Source organism: Opisthocomus hoazin, chromosome 7 (genome assembly GCF_030867145.1).
Source record: "Opisthocomus hoazin isolate bOpiHoa1 chromosome 7, bOpiHoa1.hap1, whole genome shotgun sequence".
NCBI classification, from domain to species: domain Eukaryota; kingdom Metazoa; phylum Chordata; class Aves; order Opisthocomiformes; family Opisthocomidae; genus Opisthocomus; species Opisthocomus hoazin.
The window spans coordinates 39,143,965-39,163,809 of record NC_134420.1 but is presented as its reverse complement, the minus strand read 5'-3'; positions in this window follow the sequence as shown (position 1 = coordinate 39,163,809).

Genomic DNA, 19,845 nt, shown 5'->3' with positions numbered 1-19,845 from the left:
TCTCAGTCAATGCACTTACTTTATTTTTCATCCAGTCTAACACTCCCACTCGTGAGCTGTGTACTCAGTACCGTGGTGGACAGCACTTGGCAGTGGTTACTGTGCTCCTAACCCCCACAAAGCTTTAAAATGCTTCAAGACAACAAAACACTTTTTGAGGAGTTTCCGTATAATGGAGCTGATCTCACCATTGTCTGTTTACGTTGGTCCTTAAGGTGCCTTTGGTCGTGCAGCCCGATGCCAGCTGCTTCTGACTAGAAGTTGGCAGGCACAGATGGAGGGTCCTGTGGGGCAGCGTGCTGCCTGGCTGTAGGAACTGACCCTGGATTCTTAAGAATATGCTTACTTTGAACATTGGTACAGTGTCATATTATAGTTTTTGTATTATCTGGGGAAGAAAATACATTTGAAAAAGTCACTAATTTTTTTTTTTCCCAAAATTTTTGTTCAATGGAGTGATGAAAACTAAACTGGCCATTAATAAGGTGTATTTCCCTCAGGTTTAGCTGTTTAGAGTTTTCTTCGTTGTTGTTTAAAAAATACTACATCTCAATGTGCTGTTTCTGAAAACTGTAGGATAAATTGTAGACAGGCATTGCAAGAAGATGGGTCCCTGAAAAGTATGTAGTTTGTGACCTGTAACACCATTGCTGTTTTTATGCTGGGCCTTTCATATGCAGAAACAAGAGCTAAGAAGAGACATCAAAACTCAGTTTCAATGTGACCTGAGCAAAGTTTTGTATGGCAGTATTTCTTAAACAATGAATGGATACTGTACTAATTTATTCTGCCACTAAGTCCCTTTGCTCATTCTCTCTTGTAGAATTATGCACAGAAGTTCAATTATGGTGCCATTTCCTTTATCAGCTTCAGTGTAGGTGGCTGAGTTGAGCGGAGAGCATGAACTGTTCCAGCTACAACACATGCTCCACCATCACATGTGGTGTTATGGCCTGCTGAAGTTGTGTCCCGGGGAGCACGAAGGCACTGACTGGCCACTCATCTTGGAAACCCTTCCACATACCCAGGAAGCTCCCATTCAGATATTTCTCTGTTGCATCCTCCAGTCCCATTCAGCCACTGTTCTCCAGCGTGCAGTCAGTTCTTTGTTCTGAATATTCATTTCTTGTTCCTCAGTGTATAGCTTTGCATTTAGTTATGTTGATGTTTTGCATGGAGGGACCCAGAATGCTATGCCATCTTGACTGCTAGCCATGGCTTTCCTGATCTGTGTGTTACCTGCCAATTTCATCAGCCTTGGTTGTTTGTTTCCTCCCATGTGGTGGATGCAAATCTTAAATAGGGTCAAGCCCAGTACCAGTTTCACACAACAGAAACGCTCTCATTCAGTGGTAATTCTTCACTGAAACCCACCTGTGGGACCTGTCAGATGGTCAGTTCTTAGTTCACTTAACTGCATAGCTTACCCTTCCCTAAACTACATTTTCTGGACAAAGCGTATTTGGAGTACTATCTACATGTCAGTGGTCTAGCATCTGTTCTTTATGTTTGTAACAATTGTGAAAACTTCTGAAGTCTGGTTTCCTTTTGAAAACAGGTGTACTTCCCTCCATTATTCTGTCTTTCTATCTGTATCCTCTGCTAATCACTTCTGAAACCAGTTGCTGATTTCCAATGAGTCTCATAGACAGTAGGTACTGGGTAGGATACCAAATAAAGTAAAAACTGTATTTGAGGTTCCAAGTGAAGGAGAAGGCTGCTCTGACCATTGACACTTTAAAACACACCAGAAAACCCTTCTGGAAGAGGTGCTCCTGTAGTGGTCCCAGTGCAGTTAGAGTCTGCATTTTCTTTGATAGCAGAGTCAACATTAGAGAAATCTGTGGAAAAGTGAGTTTCATTGGTTCAGATGATGAATAGGTTATTGGGATTTTTACCACTATTCACAAATACAAAAATAAAGACATTGCATAAATTGTTCTTCAGAATGCCCCAGAGAGAGGGTGAAACAAATGTTGATATGAGAATGTAGGGTTCTGCAGAAAAATCTTTTCAAACCAGGCTGGGAAGCACAGACAGTTTGCCCACACTTGTCCCACACTTGACAGACTTGACAGATTTTTTGGCAAAGAAACGGATGGATCCACAGACAAGGGGAGAATCTTATCTATAGCAAACATAGCCACATTCTGCTAATACAGTTTGTATCTTCTGTGGTGGAGGTTGCAAGTAGGATGCTTCTGTAGTGCAGTATAATCCTGAGAGCAATCAAGGCAGAAATACTAAGAAGAAACTGCAGATTTCAGAAGAGGCAGAGAGGTTTGTTGCCCATAAACCAGATCAGGCAGGCTAAAGGAAGAACTACTGGGTTTAAATGTGGTGTAGTATCTACCTGCTTCTTTTTATGGTGTCTTAAGGTGCTTGGGAGATAGTGTTTAGTGATTTAGATGTTTTGATTCTTTAAGTTGCTGTTAGTTTCTGCAAGAACTGTTTAAAATCAGCGTGAAATTGCAGAGCAGGCTATCGCTGACTTTAGCTTGGATCATGTGTGGGGTGTACAAAGATCCATTTCACGCTGGCCTTGTTGCTGCTCCTCTGGCTTTCTGAATTCTCATCCAGCAGCTGAACTTTGCATTAGGTAGTGTTGACGCAGATGAGCCTTCTCATTTGTCCCCTGAAGAAGCAAAGGCACATACTGAGAAGTCCCACAGAGCACTTCAACATATGGCCTGTTACAGGAGGCAAAAAGGAAGGGGAACGTAACTTTTGAAGTACCTGCACTAGCCTATGTGAATATTTCTACATCTATAAAATTGCTCGTTTTGGCTCTTATTCTGTGGTCTTCCTATTTGGACCAGACATAAGCTGCATACTGCAGAGTATTTTAAAACAACTTTTTAAAATTTTCTTGAAATTGCCGAAGGTTGGCTGAGCACAAGACCAATCAGGGCCACAGTACACAGTACCGGAGTCTCATTTCATTGTAACTTATCCAGAGTACATCTTTTTTTGTTGTCTTTTTTTATAACATATGTCCATAAATTTTGAAGGGATTATTTTCAACAGTGGTTCTGCGGTTTTCAGCATCATCTTACTTTTATGATAATAAACTATCACATAATATCTAAGTGGAATGAAGTGCCAGAAATTGAGGTACTAAATCCTGTTTTACCAAAGGGAAATTATTAAAAAATTTATTTTCACCCAGAAGAAAACCTAGAAGTATTTAATGGTGTTCAAATTCACTTCATCACATCAGAACTAACCACCCAGATGGATTCCTTCTCCCATATTTTGGATTTTTTTCTGACATTTGAGGAAAAAAATGGATTAAGAATTGATGAATAATCTTGGCTAAAGAGACCCAACTGACTTAAAAGGGAAAGAAAACTCTGCTTCATTTTAGAGCAGAGCACTGTTTCTTAGCTTCTGACTGTATCTACAAAACACTGTTAGAGTCAGAAATGTGTTTCTGTGTTTCAGTATAAGAAATAACTACAAACTCAGACCCGGACTCCAGTAATCTAAAATGCAGCTACTATACTCTTTTAATGGTCTTACTGAGACAGTTTTTATGACAGTATAGATCTCTTAATTTATAGTTAACTTTGTCACATAATCTATATGTGCATACACAATGAGTTCAGTGTTTTCAGCCCAGTCCCTCATGGACAGTGATCTCCATCACAAAGCCACCACACATAATTCACGTAAATTGGCAGTCTTTCCTCAAAAGAGTTTTGCTCAGACTTGACCTGTAGCAGCAGAGGAGTTGAACGGCTTTCCCTTCACCCCTGTTGCTCCTTGTTTAAAGTGTGGTGTGCCCTGATGGAAGCTGAGGTCAGTGACAGGGCTATTACTCTGAGCTTGTCCCTTGCCCCCCTCTCAGGTTTGAGGGTGGATGTGCAACCTTCCACACTGACAGACCCTGTCAATGTATAGGCACTGCACGTGTTAAGAAATATAAAATATTTTTCTGGTAATTATGTGTAACTGTGAATTCTCATTCTGTGCATTGTGGTTGTAAAGCAGGAGAATGGTGAGGATTACACAGCTGTTGTTAATAGAGTCAATCAATGAACAAAATCCTTGTCCTTCACTACTCCGTCTGCACTCTAGTATTCTATATGTAGGAATGCGTAACCTGCCAAACATTGACACACCAATATGTCATACGGTCTACTAGATAGTTACTTCTGGATATGCCAGATCTTAATCTCTCTCCTTCACACATACTGCTTCATCTCATATTAACCGACTGTTTACAGGACTCCAGAGTCTCTTTGCCTGCTTCATGCACCTGGTGCAGGGTGTGGTGCTGGACAGGAGGGAGGAAAAGGCCGGTGTTGTACCCAGGGGCTGTGTTTCTTAGTCATGCTCTGGGCTGACGCAGCATTAGGAGCCACTCTCCCCCACATATTTGTATGTAGTAGCCCTTCCACAATTGCATGAACGGATGGGGTACATCCCTTACCTCCCTCCCCATGTGGATGCAGTTCATATTTACCCCTACTCATGTGACACGGGGTCTCGTGCCTTGGCATGTTAGAAAGTTAAAAAGCCTACTTCTGGACTGTGGAAAACCACAGTTACGCGACTTCCAAAACACCACTGTAGAGAAATTAACGTCACTGGAGTGAGAGAAACCCTCGAGTTTCAAGAGGAGATGAGACTGAAAAGGGAGTGCAAAGTGGTGGGTCTGCTACTGAGGGACAGGCTGCGCAGCCACAGCACAGGGTACAGGCTCCTGAGCACATCTAGTAAACCTCAGGTTAATGCAACTCTGCTTGCTTGTCCCGTCAGCTAGGGCAGTAATGAAACACATACAAAGCCACCAAACCTACAGGCAGAACTGGAACTGTAACAGTAGGTGACAGAGCACTCATCCCACCATGCTGCTTTGGGGACCTCTTCCACATGCTACCATTTCTATCAAGGAACCCATGCTGTCGTTTAAATGTTTGTCTCTTCAGGGCTGCTTGGTAAGGGGCTAGAAGAGACAGGAAGAAGTTAACAGTGTTTTTAGCTGAAATAACTGCAGTAGAGTTTTGGTGGGGAATCTCGAGGAAAATGCACAGAGGAGATGATATCCATCACAGATAACAGAGTACTAAAGGTGTAAAGCAAACACCTTGTTTGCTAGGTAGTGACTTTCACTCCTTTTCGCTCTTTTTTTCTATGTTAATAAAGTAGAACAGAACATGTCCTTTAAAGGAGTCTACTTTGGTTTAACTTCTATTTCAACAGAAATGTTTTTTACACTGTTTGAGAGGTATGTACATTGTAACTTTCAAAGCAAAATGCTTGTAGCGCTGAAGTAAATAGTAAGTCCTCAGTGGCTTCAATAGAGCCACAACTCCAGTTTTATTTAGCGTGTGGTGTTTGTCAGGTTGTAGGCTTTGTTGTTTTTGTTGCAGAATATGCAAAATGGATCAGAAGTATGATTTGATCAAAGTTGCGCAGATTTTTTTTTGTGTGAAATAAATGTGGACTGACATCATTTGACTTTTTCCACACATAGACCACACCACCACTCTATAGAATATTTACAAAACACTCCTTGATCAATATTGTAACAATTACAGAAAATGCATTGTAAATATAGTAGGGAAAGAGGCAACCAGATCATAAATTGAATGACTGTTTACTTGAATAGTCCCTGAGCAAATTGCAGTCCATGAGAAAAAAATCCATAATTTCAAGCCATTTTGCACAATTGACAGCCCCAGGAGAGGAAAAGATTAAGGAACAGAAAGATTCCCTACCTTGACAGTAGAGAAGACTCACTTGTTTTCCCTTTGCTTACCGTCATTAGCTTGGAGCTGCAGACTGTATTATTCAATTATTGTATATCTCTGGTAAATTACCTTGAAATGTCTTGATGTTTCAAAGCACTGTACAAACTGGATTTTGTGTTGCACAAGATAGGTTCTTATTATTATACTTACCAAGTTTACATGTGGCAGAACCCAATGTGCGGTACTTAGAAAAAATTATAGACTTAGCCTGACACTTAATCTCTTGAGTGCACAGTGTAAGGTATGTGGTGCAGTGCATTCCATATAGTCTTGCAAACTGGCATCATGAGCTGATGCATTCTGGTTTTATATTAATAGGACTTTCTAAAAGAAATATTCTATGATTTTCTTTATTCTAGTAGCGGTTTCTTCTCAAGAAGATCTATACTTTTTAATCAAACCGGGGAATATCTTTTTCAACACAAGAAACAGGTTCTTTCCTTTCAGATGTAGCATGTTCTCCAACACTTTCTATTACCAAGGCTATAGAAACAGATCTACCCATACCCTAATAGGAAAAGGAAAAGTCTACTTGTATAATAGAAAATAATTTTTGAACCTTCCAGATCTTGTTGCTGCTGGAATGTATATACATCATCATTATTTTTATATTTTTATTAGAACTAGTTGAATATGGAATGTGTCTGAAGATATAATTAAAGTCTAACACTTATGAAATGGTTACATTCACTTGTACTAGGGCCTCTTATTTGCAATTTTTGGGAAATGGAAAAAATTGCAAAACACTTTATTGCTTAAAATTACTGAATTTTCCTCACTTGTAAGCTGTGTGAAACAAACAAACATGTTAGTCATACGTCTTAATACACAGTAGAAGAGACCGCTTAATATGCATGCAGGGACTACTGTGGTGAATACAGTATAACAGGGAAAACAGAATGGGAGAGAATGTCATGAATAACTGGACTTGTATGGGGATGTATGCAGGTATGACCAAGCATATCTGTTGTTGGGTGTTCACTGTTCATAACTTGCTAGTCTTATTCCAAGATAAGTGAGTCATCAAAAGGAGTTGCAGAAAAAAGAGGTGACTTGGGTGGCCAGTCACACTGAAAAATACACTGCAAAGAGTCAAAATTAATACATTGCAAATAATCTGTAACCAGATACTCATTTAAATTAAAAATTAGCTATAGATGAGAAAGTGGGTGGCAGAAACCAGCTTCTTCTTTAGGGCTAGTGTAAAGGTCTGTGTTGCACTGATTATACACAGTGAATAGTTCGACCCAAATCTCATTTTTACATCCCTTTAATGCTTTCTGGTCCAGACAATTTCATAAGGTAGCTATGTCATGTGATGAGTGGTGATGATGTGTTATCGTAGTATTTCTGTAGCAATGAGCAGACAAAGGCAGCATTCTTACTAGCTAGTCGGGATTTTTTAACACCATACCCCCTTGGAGAAGCTTGGTGGCTACAATGCTATGACCTCAACTTTGAAAAACAGACAGAAAGGGTGCATATTTATTCCTGCTGTTGGGCAATTCATGGAGGTTCCCTCCATGCTGGAAGCATTATTGCTTTCTGTTGAGAGAGACAGAGAGAGTCTCCACAGAGTGATGGTGGCTAGCTGCTAGAGGAAACACAGGACATGTGTCCACCTGAATTAGATGCCCAGAGGGAGGTCTGGTGAATCTAGGACAAAATCCCCATAGAATTTAAACATTTTGAAAGAACTGTTCACACCTGGTAGGCTTTCTTAAAGACAAATTCAAGTTGCAAAAATCAGATGTACTGACGTCGGAGGGGATACACAAGTTTATAGCAGCTGAGAATCTGACCCTTTGTATGATAAAAAGGGAATTAGATTAAGTTCATTATTCTAAATGTCACTTTTACAATAAAAAAAAGAACTTGAGAGTGACTGCATGACAAAACCTGCTGTGAAAGGGTAACAAGGGATAAAAGACAAAGGAAGTCTGAATAAGTCCATTTACCAGAAAACCAGAGAAGAATAAGCAGAAATGATAAAGTACGTAGAGGAGAGAGAAAAATCTATATTGGACAGTTTTTCTGCTTGGGAAAGACTTATTTAATTTAACAGGGATTAAACCAAATATGTTTCTATGTAATCTGTGTAGGGTTCTTTAAAATTATTGTAGAGGAAAAAAACACCTTCAGAAAAAGCACACGAGTTGACAATTGCCTCTCATCAGTGTGGTAGCTTTCTTTGCTTGCGTGTTGCTTCTCTTTCCCCACTCTCAACAGTATATTCACCAAAGTGACAGGAGAACTTATTTCAGTACAGATAGGCTTCCTCATCTAGGTTTAGTCTCTCTAAAGTGGCTGACGTTAGCAAAGAAGCACTGACTGCACTTCCTTTCACAGGATAGCCACCTAAATAAATATGTTGTCATTTTGGTGTAGCCCTTGATTGTCACTTTTTTTTTCTTTTTAATGAAGAATGTCCTGTCTTCTAGCTGCTATCCTCAACACCTAGCAGTTGTGTTATTGTTTATTGTTACAGTCTCACATCATCTGTGGGAAACTGTGGATAGTGACAAAATAAAGTAATTATCATGATAGTTACCATCATAATTTCTCTCACTTTTCCCTTCCTTAAAAACATCATTAATGAAAACTAAAATAAGATTCCACGCTTTTGTGGAATCTGAGAAACTGAGAAAATTGCCATACTGGGTTGCTGGATAGTAGTGAAGGATGCTTTGTGTCTGGCTATTTGTTAAAATATGCCCCAAACAACATCTTAACAGTATTTGCATGTAGTTAAGAGAAAATGGGGAAAGCTAGGTAAGGTAAATATTATTTTCCGTTGTTTGTATTTATTAGTTCCATATAGTTGCCATCATTCTGTGGGAAGGTGATCAGTTAGGATTAGTGGACTACTAAGCACCAGTGTACAAAAAAGGTAATATGGATTCCCCTTTGAGAAATAATGATTCCCATGATGAGTTCTTTATTTTAAGCCAGATGCTTAGATTATGGGCAATACATTGTTCATTGTAATGCCTATGGCATGGCTTGTGTATAATGCCGATAGAAAAGCCTACCATACCACTGTGATGAAACCAACCTACAAATCATTTTCCCAGAAATGAGAATTAATAGAACAAGCAATAACATCCGAATTTCTGCACGACAGCTAGAGTAACACTTAAAAACATTCTGCATTACCAGATAAATACACCATTCATTTTCACAAATGGAGTCTGTTTCAATTCTCAGCTGTTGGATGATGATTTGACTTGGAGCAAAGGCAGCATAATTGGGTAACAGCTGCAATGTGCTTCATTGAAAAGGGTTGAAAGATCCATTGCTGGATTTCCAGGAGTGTGAATTACAATTCCAATAATATCAGAAGCAACTAATTCTATTCTTTAGAAGTGAGGACATAAAAGAAGTTTTAGGTTTTCTTATTTCTAGCTTTAATTGAGGCCTAGGTTGTAACTCATTTTCATCCCTGAATGGGTGGTAAAAACATACACAGTAGGTAATTCACACTACCTCAAAAACTGTTAGTGCCATGAGAAGACTAATCAGGGTAAGCATCCAGTAGCAAATTATCAGCTACAACTTAAAACCTTGCCGCATGTCTGCTAAAAGCAACCTTTTTTTCTCCCCACTAACATTAGTAACTGTTGGATTACTACAGGATATGAAGAATAGGGAGTGATCTGAGCAAGCCTTCAAAACATTGCATTTCAGAAGTGAACAGGGAACGGTTTTAGGCTCTTACTTTTGTTTGACTGCCACATTTACTACATTTTGAAAATCTACTGATCTTTTCTTTAAATGACACATTTGAAAATACGTCAAGGAAGCAAGATTTTTTTTGCAGTTAATATATTTTTTTTATTTCATTTGTAATGCATCAATCGGGGCTATGAACTAAGGGAAAATATACATATATTTGGCAAAGCACCTACAGTCCTGTGGATACGTCTTCAGGAAGAGACCTATCCTATCCACTGTTTAAGCTGTTTGTGCTTTCCAGGGTCACATTAGCCAACAGACTGCAGGCCATCATCAGGAGCCCTGAAGTCCCTGAAATTTTCAGGCAGTTTCCATACCTAGCAGGGAGTTTCATTCCCTTTGTGTTAAACCATTGGGTTCATTTGGCCCCTGAATCTTCATTTCTTGCATGCTGTTGTGCTTGTTGTAGAATACTGGTTCTACATCAGATTTGAAGTGAAAAGAAAACGTAATTCCTCAGTTCCATCAATAATGGAATAAAATGTAGAAGAGCAGGAAGTGATCAAGTTAAGGATCATGTGTCATGTGTAATATCATATGTTGTCATTTTGATCTTATGCCTCTGAATATCTTTTCTGAAAGCATCCTGTTTAATAGAAAAAGGAGTGTGGGGACATGACTATTTGCATGTTCTTTTTCAGTATAGTCTTACTGTTCTTTTCCCTGGCTCATGAGTTGTTTAATAGTGCTAGAAATATTTGCACACGGTGCTTGTGTTGGTAGAGGAGGTTTTTTGATATTGAGGGCAGGGGTTTTTACAAATCACAGGAGACTTGCTCGCTCCCTTAATCTCTCCAAGTAGAGTCAATTTATGGTGTGTATTTGGTATTGGTGTTTAGGTTAAAAGAACAGTGATCCCTGAAAGAGGGGATTATCTTGTACTCTTTGCAAGCACCTTATTTATGGATTGTTATGTACAGAGTGTGAACAAACAAGTTACAATCAGAAAGTGTCCTGAATATCTTTCCCAAATGCTCATTTCATCCTCTGAGTTCTGTTTTACAGACCTGAATTCCACAAAGCACTGAAGTCTATGCTTAACTGCAACTGGTCTGTTCACTCTTTAACTTGAACTGGGGCCATGTGCTGTGCCATGCTATAGGTAGTAATGGTGAACCTGTTTGGAGTCTGGTGATAAAAGTAATGTAGTTGGTTGGCACCAGAATTCTTACCAGTGGCCTACATGAGAGCAATGCAAGCAAATACAGCACCATTGTTATGGAGGATGTCTTTCAGCTGAAGGTAGCTTGTCTGCAAAAATTGCAAGTTTTGCTCTTTGTCCAAAACCTAATCAGAAAAAAATAGTGCTTATTTATACATGTATTGCACATGTAGGCTTTCTGTTGTGTATTTTATATTTTCAAGTGCTTTGTGTAGTTCCTGATAGCAAAAAATAAAAAAAAAAATCCAGGATACGGCTTATTCTCCTGCTGTTTCCTCTTTGTTTGGAAGCAGGTAGCACTGTGTAATTCCATGACAGCGAAGTGTATGGTATATTTAATCAAGTCAAAGAGAACCTGAGCCAAATTAAATTAATTTGTTATGTCTCTATACTTCCAGATGCTTCTTCTAATTAAGCTTCATAAGTGTTAGGACTTTTCATCAAAGTAGTCATCATCTTGCATCATGATCCGGATGAGTCCCAGACAACCAAAGTGATACACAATACTTTTATTTTTGAGGTTCCTGACTGTTCCTCATATGTCTTAAGTTATACGTGAATGCTCATTAAATCTACTAAGATAACTGTTTGATGTGTTACTCAATAGATGAAACATAAAACTCTTCTTTAAAAAATCAGCAAATTTGCTTGGAGGAACAACAAATTCATACATCAGCCCATTCTTTATGTTCTAAAGTGCAATTTACAGGACTGAACTAAAGCAAATGTCATACCTTTAATTTCGTAAAAAGTTATGTACAAGTCTATTATTCAAAATAATCACATAACTGGGAAATTGACTGAACAGCTACCTTTCTGCTCAGCAGGGTGCCATTTTATAGACTTTAAAATTCACTAAGTTCAAGCAGCTTTCGCTCTCAATAATACATGTGCTAAATATGTCACATTAAAAGTGCTTTTGGCATGTAAATGATCCGTTTTCATATAGAAATGCTTTTAAAAGAATCTGAGCTCACTTTTTTGGAAATTATAAGTGCATTGAATTTCATTGTCCTACAGAACCATGTAGAGTTGATCGAAGTGAACTACAATGACAAACCAACCCTTGTCAGCCCTTATATTTATGTATCATTTGAGCTGTCAGAAGTATATATAGTTGCATTTTTTTCTACATATTTTCTACTCAGTTCAAAAAACTAAAAAAAAAAATTTGGTGTAAGGAGGGGGAGGTGGGTTTTCTTTTCTAGGCCTAAGTGCTCACAAGCACTTCTGTGTATAAAAAGTGAACATTTCACTGGAAGACTTGCAGCACGTTAAACTGATTTCCTAAGCTTGTTATTTTTTTCTTAGAACTCAGCAGTACTTCTACTACTGCTTTAATGTTGAAAGATAGGGCAAATGTTTTACAGGTGATTTAGGATGCTTATCCTCCAAAGAACAAATTCTGAATTCTTATGCATAATATGAATAAAACTGAAAGCCAAATCTCTGTCTCTCACTGCTTCATTATACTGCTGCATATTGAACAAATTCTCCATACTCTGTAAACTGTAGAGCAAGATTCTTTCATGATAAATTGATTGTACCTATTCCCATTCTCTGTAACTCCATGTAAGGGACCTTGATAATGTCAGACACATACTGCTTTTAAAAATCTTTTGTTCTTTCTTATTAGAATAAGTAAAGCAACTTGAATGCTGTTTGGAAGTCATTATGTTATTATTCTGGTTACCTATAATACAGTACATGGCTCCAGGGTTCTCACAGATACTTGTTTAAGAAAACAAAGTGTCAAAAATGTTCAATTCTTATTTTAAATATGGAAACAAAATTTGTGAGAAGATTCAGAAAAATTAAACGGGAAAGACTTGGTTTCAGGGAAGGAGAAGGAAAAGAAAAAAAGAAAGAAACATATGTATTAGTTTGCAAGGTCTAAAAAGAAATTATGTAGAATTCTTTAGTTCAGTGGAGTGGACGTATATTGGAAACCCTGTACAGGCCTGTAGTAGAGATCATTGTGGGTAGGCATTAATCCCAGGTGCCAAAACCTATGTGGAAGGAAAGCTGAAGGAGTCCATTACCCCTTCATTTACTTATCTGTAGGTGCAACTCTAAAGTTGTAACCTGTAGCTCTGAGCTGGATGTAGGATTCCATTAATTCTGTTTCCATAAGTGAGATGTGTCTTGATTATACGATGTACATATATAGGTGAGCATTTCTGCATTTCTGTTCTGTGTAATTCACAGTGTAGATAGACAAAATGGATTAAAAATGGAGGAAAGCGATGTGACATAAAGTAAAAGCAAAGGATGAATACGTGTTTAGTGCATGTGTAATTAACATTTTAAATTAATTTTTTGTCTATTTATAGTGTAATGTAATCTCAGTCTTTAACATTTTGATTTTTGGGTAACACAAGAACTTAAATAGTTTTCTGTCTTAAGTGCTCTGAGGCAATACAAGATGGAGACTTGAGGGATTTAGACTCACATTTCTCCTCTTTCTTGGAGACATTCCTTATTTATTATGTTTTATCTAAAATTAATCTAAACTGAGAGTACTGACTGATCCTTTGAACATGGAATGTCTGACAGAAATATCTCCAAAAGCACTCCAGCACAAATTCTTCATCCTAGTCATGGCTGTTTATCAGCTGGTTATAAGCAGCCGTCCGCTCAGGGAAGTCTGTCTCTGGGGAAACAATTGGCCAAGACATCCTGAAAGTTGTCCATTTTCCTACTGTGATGTGTTTGCTAGAGGTCAGTACATTTTTTAAGCATTCAGGGCTCTCAGATTAGCTATTGTAGATTTTTCTAAACAAGCATCAAATTGCTAGATCTCTACATGCTTTTGTAATACCCATTTAATAATGAGGAAAAGCATTGTATTGAAGTGTCAAATATTCATTCTACCATCTTCCAGCCTTGTGTAATTATTTTAACATCAGGCATGACCTTGTCTTCCAGATACTAAAACACAAGAAGAAATGTAAAGGACATTAACCTCCTTAATCCTGGTTTTCCATCAAAAGATGCCTAATTGATGTTTCTTTAGGATCTGGGTCTGAACTGTCAGTGTCCACATACTTCTATCTTTTAAATATAGATAAACTTCTACTTAAAGAAAGGCTTTTCAACTTCCTTTCAAGAAAACAGCTGTTGAAGGATGACCTATGAATGTGTCTAAACATGTTTACAGCACAAAGACCCACTAAAATATCCTGAAATGTAAAGTAATTTCTTCAAAAATGCTACCTCTGTGTGTGAGGTATTTATAAATTCAACAGTTATAACTCAGTGTGGAATATTTCTTATAGCTTATAAATGTGATCTCTTATACCCTATGGAAATGCCATACAAAATAAAGAACAGAGATGCAGCCAACAAGAGTCTACAGTCATTGAACTGACTTCCTTAGAAATCAGTCTAAAAGCTGATAGTCTTTTGTGAAGAACTAGACCTTTCTTGTCTATTTCTTTTTTTAATCCTTTGGCATAATATTTTATCATAAATCCTGTTTCATTTTTTGTTTCATGGTGATAAGCAGGTTATGAAAGGATAGATTGTAATTTTAAATACATTCTGTAGAACTTTTCTATAAGGGTTTGTAATCCAACTCAGACTTGGTGCCAATAAGAAGTACTTCATTGAATATATTTTTGACTTCATACAAATTCTATCTAACTTTGTGTCTGACGTTCAAAGCCGTTTATGGGGATTTTTGAATTACTGACATTTTTAGGTTTTTAGATGTTGTGGATACAACACTGAAAGTACTGATATACTTTTTAACTTTCTGAGGTACGTTTTAATAAAAAAGAAAGTGAAAAACATTGCCTAATTTTGAACATAAAAGAAATCTTGGTCTCATTAAGTCAACAGTAATGCTCTCCTTAACTTCAAAGGAGACCATGATTTCATCCAACATATCTAACAGTTCCATAAAACACACAATGAAAATCACTTTACAATATTGGCAGGAAGAGTATGCATTTTGTAGGCATCTCAGTGAAGAGAAGCATTCTGACTTATTTACTAATGCACGCCAGCTAAAAACTAAAAGAGCGGAGGATTTTTTGAGAGACATTTTATTATGACTCTCTGGGAGTATTCAGTGTGCATTGCCTCCATTTCAAATGAGGCTTAAAATCTACACTGTGAAATTACAATGATGTTACTCTGAGTACTCCCTTATTTTCTGGCTATGAAGTGTGGTGCGTGATTTCTCTTAGTGGGGGAAGAACATTCGAAGTGCGTGGGTGAAATACGCACGCCAGCCGCAAGCAGCCCAATGAGCTCAAAGCTGAAAACACTCTGGTACAGGTTCTGTATGAGTACAATAAAGTCTGTTGCTTAACCTTCAGTGAGTTAATGCGTATTCTGTCAGTGATTTTCCTGTTCTAATGATAAAGCGTGTCTGAAGCCATACCTTGAAAGCAAACGGCAAGAAAAGGGAAAAGACTAGGCAGATGCATTTTAGCGAAATTTAGTGTTGATAAGTGTAAGTACTTTAAAATGTATACCTTAGCTTAAACTCGAAGTGGAAGAAAGGATTTGAGAGCAATAATTTCAAGGCTGCAGAAAAAAAATTGTAGGAATTTTTTATGTTATATAGAAACAATGAAAAAGACTTACCAGAAAGCTAATATTTTCTGTCACTGACTAATGGTATCAGACTTTCCTCATTGTCAGGAATAGCTTTCTTATAATGTAGGAATAGTTTGAGAGGATTAATTGAATTAATGGTGTGGCTGACCTTCTGGAACAAAATTTTACAGCTCTGCTCATGTGTCTGAAGATCTTAATTGCATATAAACAATTTCCTTTTCATAAGAAAAGGTTTCCAAACCTCTGGTGAATTATAGTAATCTTTATGTAATAATATTTTCTGCTCTGAAACTGCTAGGTGTTTGGATAGAACTTGATTTCAGTTGAGTCCTTGTATTGCTAATTCCTTCTAACCTTCCCTTCTCATAGAGAAGGAGATATAACTCTTCCATATGTTTACCTTAACACCAGAAGGGTCGTCTGCTTATGAAAAGCTTTTTTATTCTCTACTTACGGAGTATGTGTGATAACAAGTTTTTAGTAAAAGGGGTGTGGAACGATGATACAGTGCATCAGCCTCCTGAATCTCACAAAAACTAAAAAAAGGTGTTGTAAATAGTGACTGGAGATTGTGTGGCCATGCCTTTGTCAGCTGAGATCTGTTCTTCAGTCTGACCAGTGTGCCAACCAGCATGTTGTTACTGCGTTCCCACCAGGTGTGTTACACATGCTGATTCTGTACCTGCATCTCCTCATTTGTGGATAGTCTGTATTTCCATGTTTGAGCTCTCTATCTACATCTAGTTCCTTTATAACTGGGAGTTTTCAGGAATTTACTCTCTCTCTTTCTCAGCTGTTGGGTATCACAGTCAATCATCTGAGCCATGCTGTGTACTTACAGGAGCACCGCTAGGCTGTTTCGGCAGAATCCAGGCAGGTTACTTTAAACCATTGCTGAATCACAACATGTGGTTTAAGCTAACAAGTTTGTCTTCATATGGGAAAGGACAAGTACTGCTGAGATTCAGGTTATCACGTCGCAGATGGTGAAAGTCAAGAGCAGAGTTCACATTCTTCTTTCTGTTGTGTTACTTACCTCTCACTCAGCTCAACCCCTACTATGCATTAGTGTTTGATGTTCAGGTGATTCCCAGGGGCACTTCTAGGACAGATTGAACATCACTGCAATTAAGCGTGTAGATATAGCTCTTTTAAGGCTTTTTGATATTTTACAATAATAATGTAAAAAAGGTGCTGACGTATATATATATCCTGCTGGCATTAAAAGCCAACAAGTCTCCAAAATAGAGCATAAGGAAGCAAAAGGGTGCATAATTAATGGTGTATTCCATTTTTCACTTGAGACGGGGATCAAAGAATACCATATATTCTTAAAATCACATAACTTACCTTGTAAGGATAAAATGAATTTTCTGGTCTTTACAATCGTCTTCAAGAGTACTGCAGAAAATCATGTTGGTACCTCCATAGGTTGTGCTATGATACACAAAGAGTGTTGTGTGTGCATGTAACATGAAGAAATTCTTTGTAATTATTTAAGTGACTGTAATAACCCTCTTTATTCTGGGGTTTGGAGAGCCAAGAACCACCGTGGGTAAGCCTGTGGCATTCTGCAAAATCAGTATTTCGTGCAGCAGCTACTCACTTGGACCGCAGCTTCCTCCAGGTTCTCTTTTCCTACACTTTGGCCATGGGGTTCCTAATCTCTGACTGGCATCCAAGGGTACTGCTACAATATAACAACTGCTAGAAATGGTTAGGCAGTGTCTGGCTGTATATTCAGAAGCAGCAACGACTTAACTTAGCATGACTGTGGTGTTTCGCGTTTCCTCATGTTAATGTTACTCCTGTCTTAGATGTTCCTGCCTCCACTGTGAAAAACACCTCATCTGCTCATACAGTTATACCACTGTAGTTCAGATACTTATGTGTCAAAGTGCATTGGTCCTGATTTTGGGATACTTTAATACTCTGGGATTTGTTTGGCAATTGTGATGCTCAGTGGGTGTTTGAGTATTATAGAAATCATTTAGTCATCTCTGAGATCTACTAACAGAGGGGCGGGAAAATTTACACATGCCACAAAATCAACAATTTCCACTCCCGAATCAGGACTTGTCTATGTATTAGAACTGCCTCACACGCTGAGTACGTGAGATCTTGGACCACTGGGTTTCAGGTGCTACAGCACCTCGCGATATGGTCCACACTACTTCCCCTTGATAAGTGTCCTAGCATACTTCAGAAATAACAGAATTTGTACAGCTTGCTGTTCTATTTGAATCTGAGTAATTCCCAGTCCTGAAATTTGGGATAGATTGTCTTTCTGTTTGAAAAAGTTTAATAGCTTTTTGTTTGTTAGAAAACATAAGCTGTGCTCCATCTCAGCGGTGTCAAATTTTACAAATATGGAAGACAATCCATATGGATAACATAAGGAAATAATGAGATACCTAATGGGAGCTCAAACACACACTTTTAATGTAGAGGTAGTTCTGCATTTTAACATTGTTAATTTTCTTCTTGCAAGGTTTGAAAATGTGGTTTGAATATATTTTGAGAAAGGGTGTGAAAAATACAAGATTACACAATGTTTTTGTTTACTATGCAACTCTCTCCATACACACACATTCAATTAGTAAAAGCACTAAACATTTTCTGGTGCTCCTGTTTTGCAATACAGGCTTTTCCTGCTTTCTGTTTGCTGCTTACAACATAATGACATCTGCTGGAAGAGGTCACTAGTAAAAAGGTGTTAGCAACTGAGAAAGAAGTTGAAATCCAATCTGGATAAACGTATGTTTGAATCTTTACCAGTTATCACCTAAACGTGTATTTACAGCAGACAGATAAGTAGGTGAAAACAGTATAAAATACTACTACCTAAAATGTATTTTAAAAGTGATATTTAAAGTCATAAGACATAAAAAATGTCTGTGCTGAACTGAAAGGGACAGGGACACAATCCGAAATGCAGTTATATTTATTTGACTCATTTGGGAATAGGGTAGATCACCAAAAGCTGTTTTGTTTCATATGAAATATCCTGAGTTCAACACAGTACCACTTAACCCAAGAAAAGTCTTCAGTGGAGTTTGTGTGGATTCCTGGGAATTCCTCTCAGATCTGGAACTGGCCATTTCTACATTAGCAAGCAATTTGGTGCTAATCAGTAGATTCATACTGTTGGTGCCGAGGCCCTTCCCATCTCCATTACATGTGTTTCAAGGAATTTACATGAGATAACATTTTGTCTGGTTAGCGAACTATTTGTCTTTAATACAAAAATACTTTGAGACTCTCTGAAAGGAAAAAACACTGTGTTCACCAGGGGAAGCCGCTGGTGGTACAGCCCACATCCCTGAAGTGGAGCCTGCCTGGGGTGCTGTTGGAGTAGAGCTGCTGGTTTAGTTTCCCCCAGAAGAATCCCAGGTCAGCAAAATCACCCTTTGAAGCAAAGTAGCATGTGATGAATGGAGATGATCAAGAAATTTACATAAGCAAAAGTTTAACTTCAAAACTCACCATTATTCTGAACCACATAGCTAATATAGACTTGGCTTTAGAAACACTGAGTCTCAGGACAAAACAGAGTTTACTTAGAGTGGCTGTAAAATATCAATAACTTAAAAGTTGATGGGAAATTTAAGAACTGGTTTTAGATAAGTTCAGAAGAAAAAAAAATATGAAGAATCCTACAGATCTGAAGTCCTGCTTTTCTTGTTTTGTTGTTTGGGATTTTTTCTTGATACTTCTGACAATAGCCTGACTTTCTGAATTATTTGAAAGGAGTTGAAATAGTGTAACTCATGTAGTTATGACATGAGTGTAATTCTTGACTTGCACACAAACTGTTGTTTGATTCCATTTCCTTTCTTCTTTTCATAGAATCACAGAGTCGTAGAATGGTTTGGGTTGGAAGGGACCTTAAAGATCATCTAGTTCCAACCCGCCCCTGGCATGGGCAGGGCCACTTTCCACTAGACCAGGTTGCTCAAAGCCCCATCCAATCTGGCCTAGAACACTTCCACGGAGGGGGCATCCACAGCTTCTCTGGGCAACCTGTTCCAGTGTCTCACCACACTCATAGTAAAGAATTTCTTCCTTATATGTAGTCTAAATCTACCCTCTTTCAGCTTGAAGACAGTACCCCCCTCTGGACCTGCTCCAGCAGGTCCCTGTCTTTCCTGTGCTGAGGGCTCCAGAGCCGGACCCAGGACTCCAGGTGGGGTCTCACCAGAGTGGAGTAGAGGGGCAGAGTCACGTCCCTTGCCCTGCTGACCATGCTTCTCTTGATGCAGCCCAGGATACAGTTGGCCTTCTGGGCTGCAAGTGCACACTGCCGCGTCATGTTAAGCTTCTCATCAACCAGCACCCCCAAGTCCTTGTCCTCAGGGCTGCTCTCAATCCATTTGCTGCCCAGCCTGTATTTGTGCTTGGGATTGCCCCAACCCATGTGCAGGACCTTGTACTTGACCTTTTTGAACTTCGTGAGGTTCACCCAGGCCTACCACTCAAGCCTGTCCAGGTCCCTCTGGATGGCATCGTGTCACTCCAGCGTGTCAACCACACCACACAGCTTGGTGTTGTTGGCAGCTTGCTGGGGGTGCACTCAATCCCACTGTCCATGTCTCCAACAAAGATGTTAAACAGTGCCAG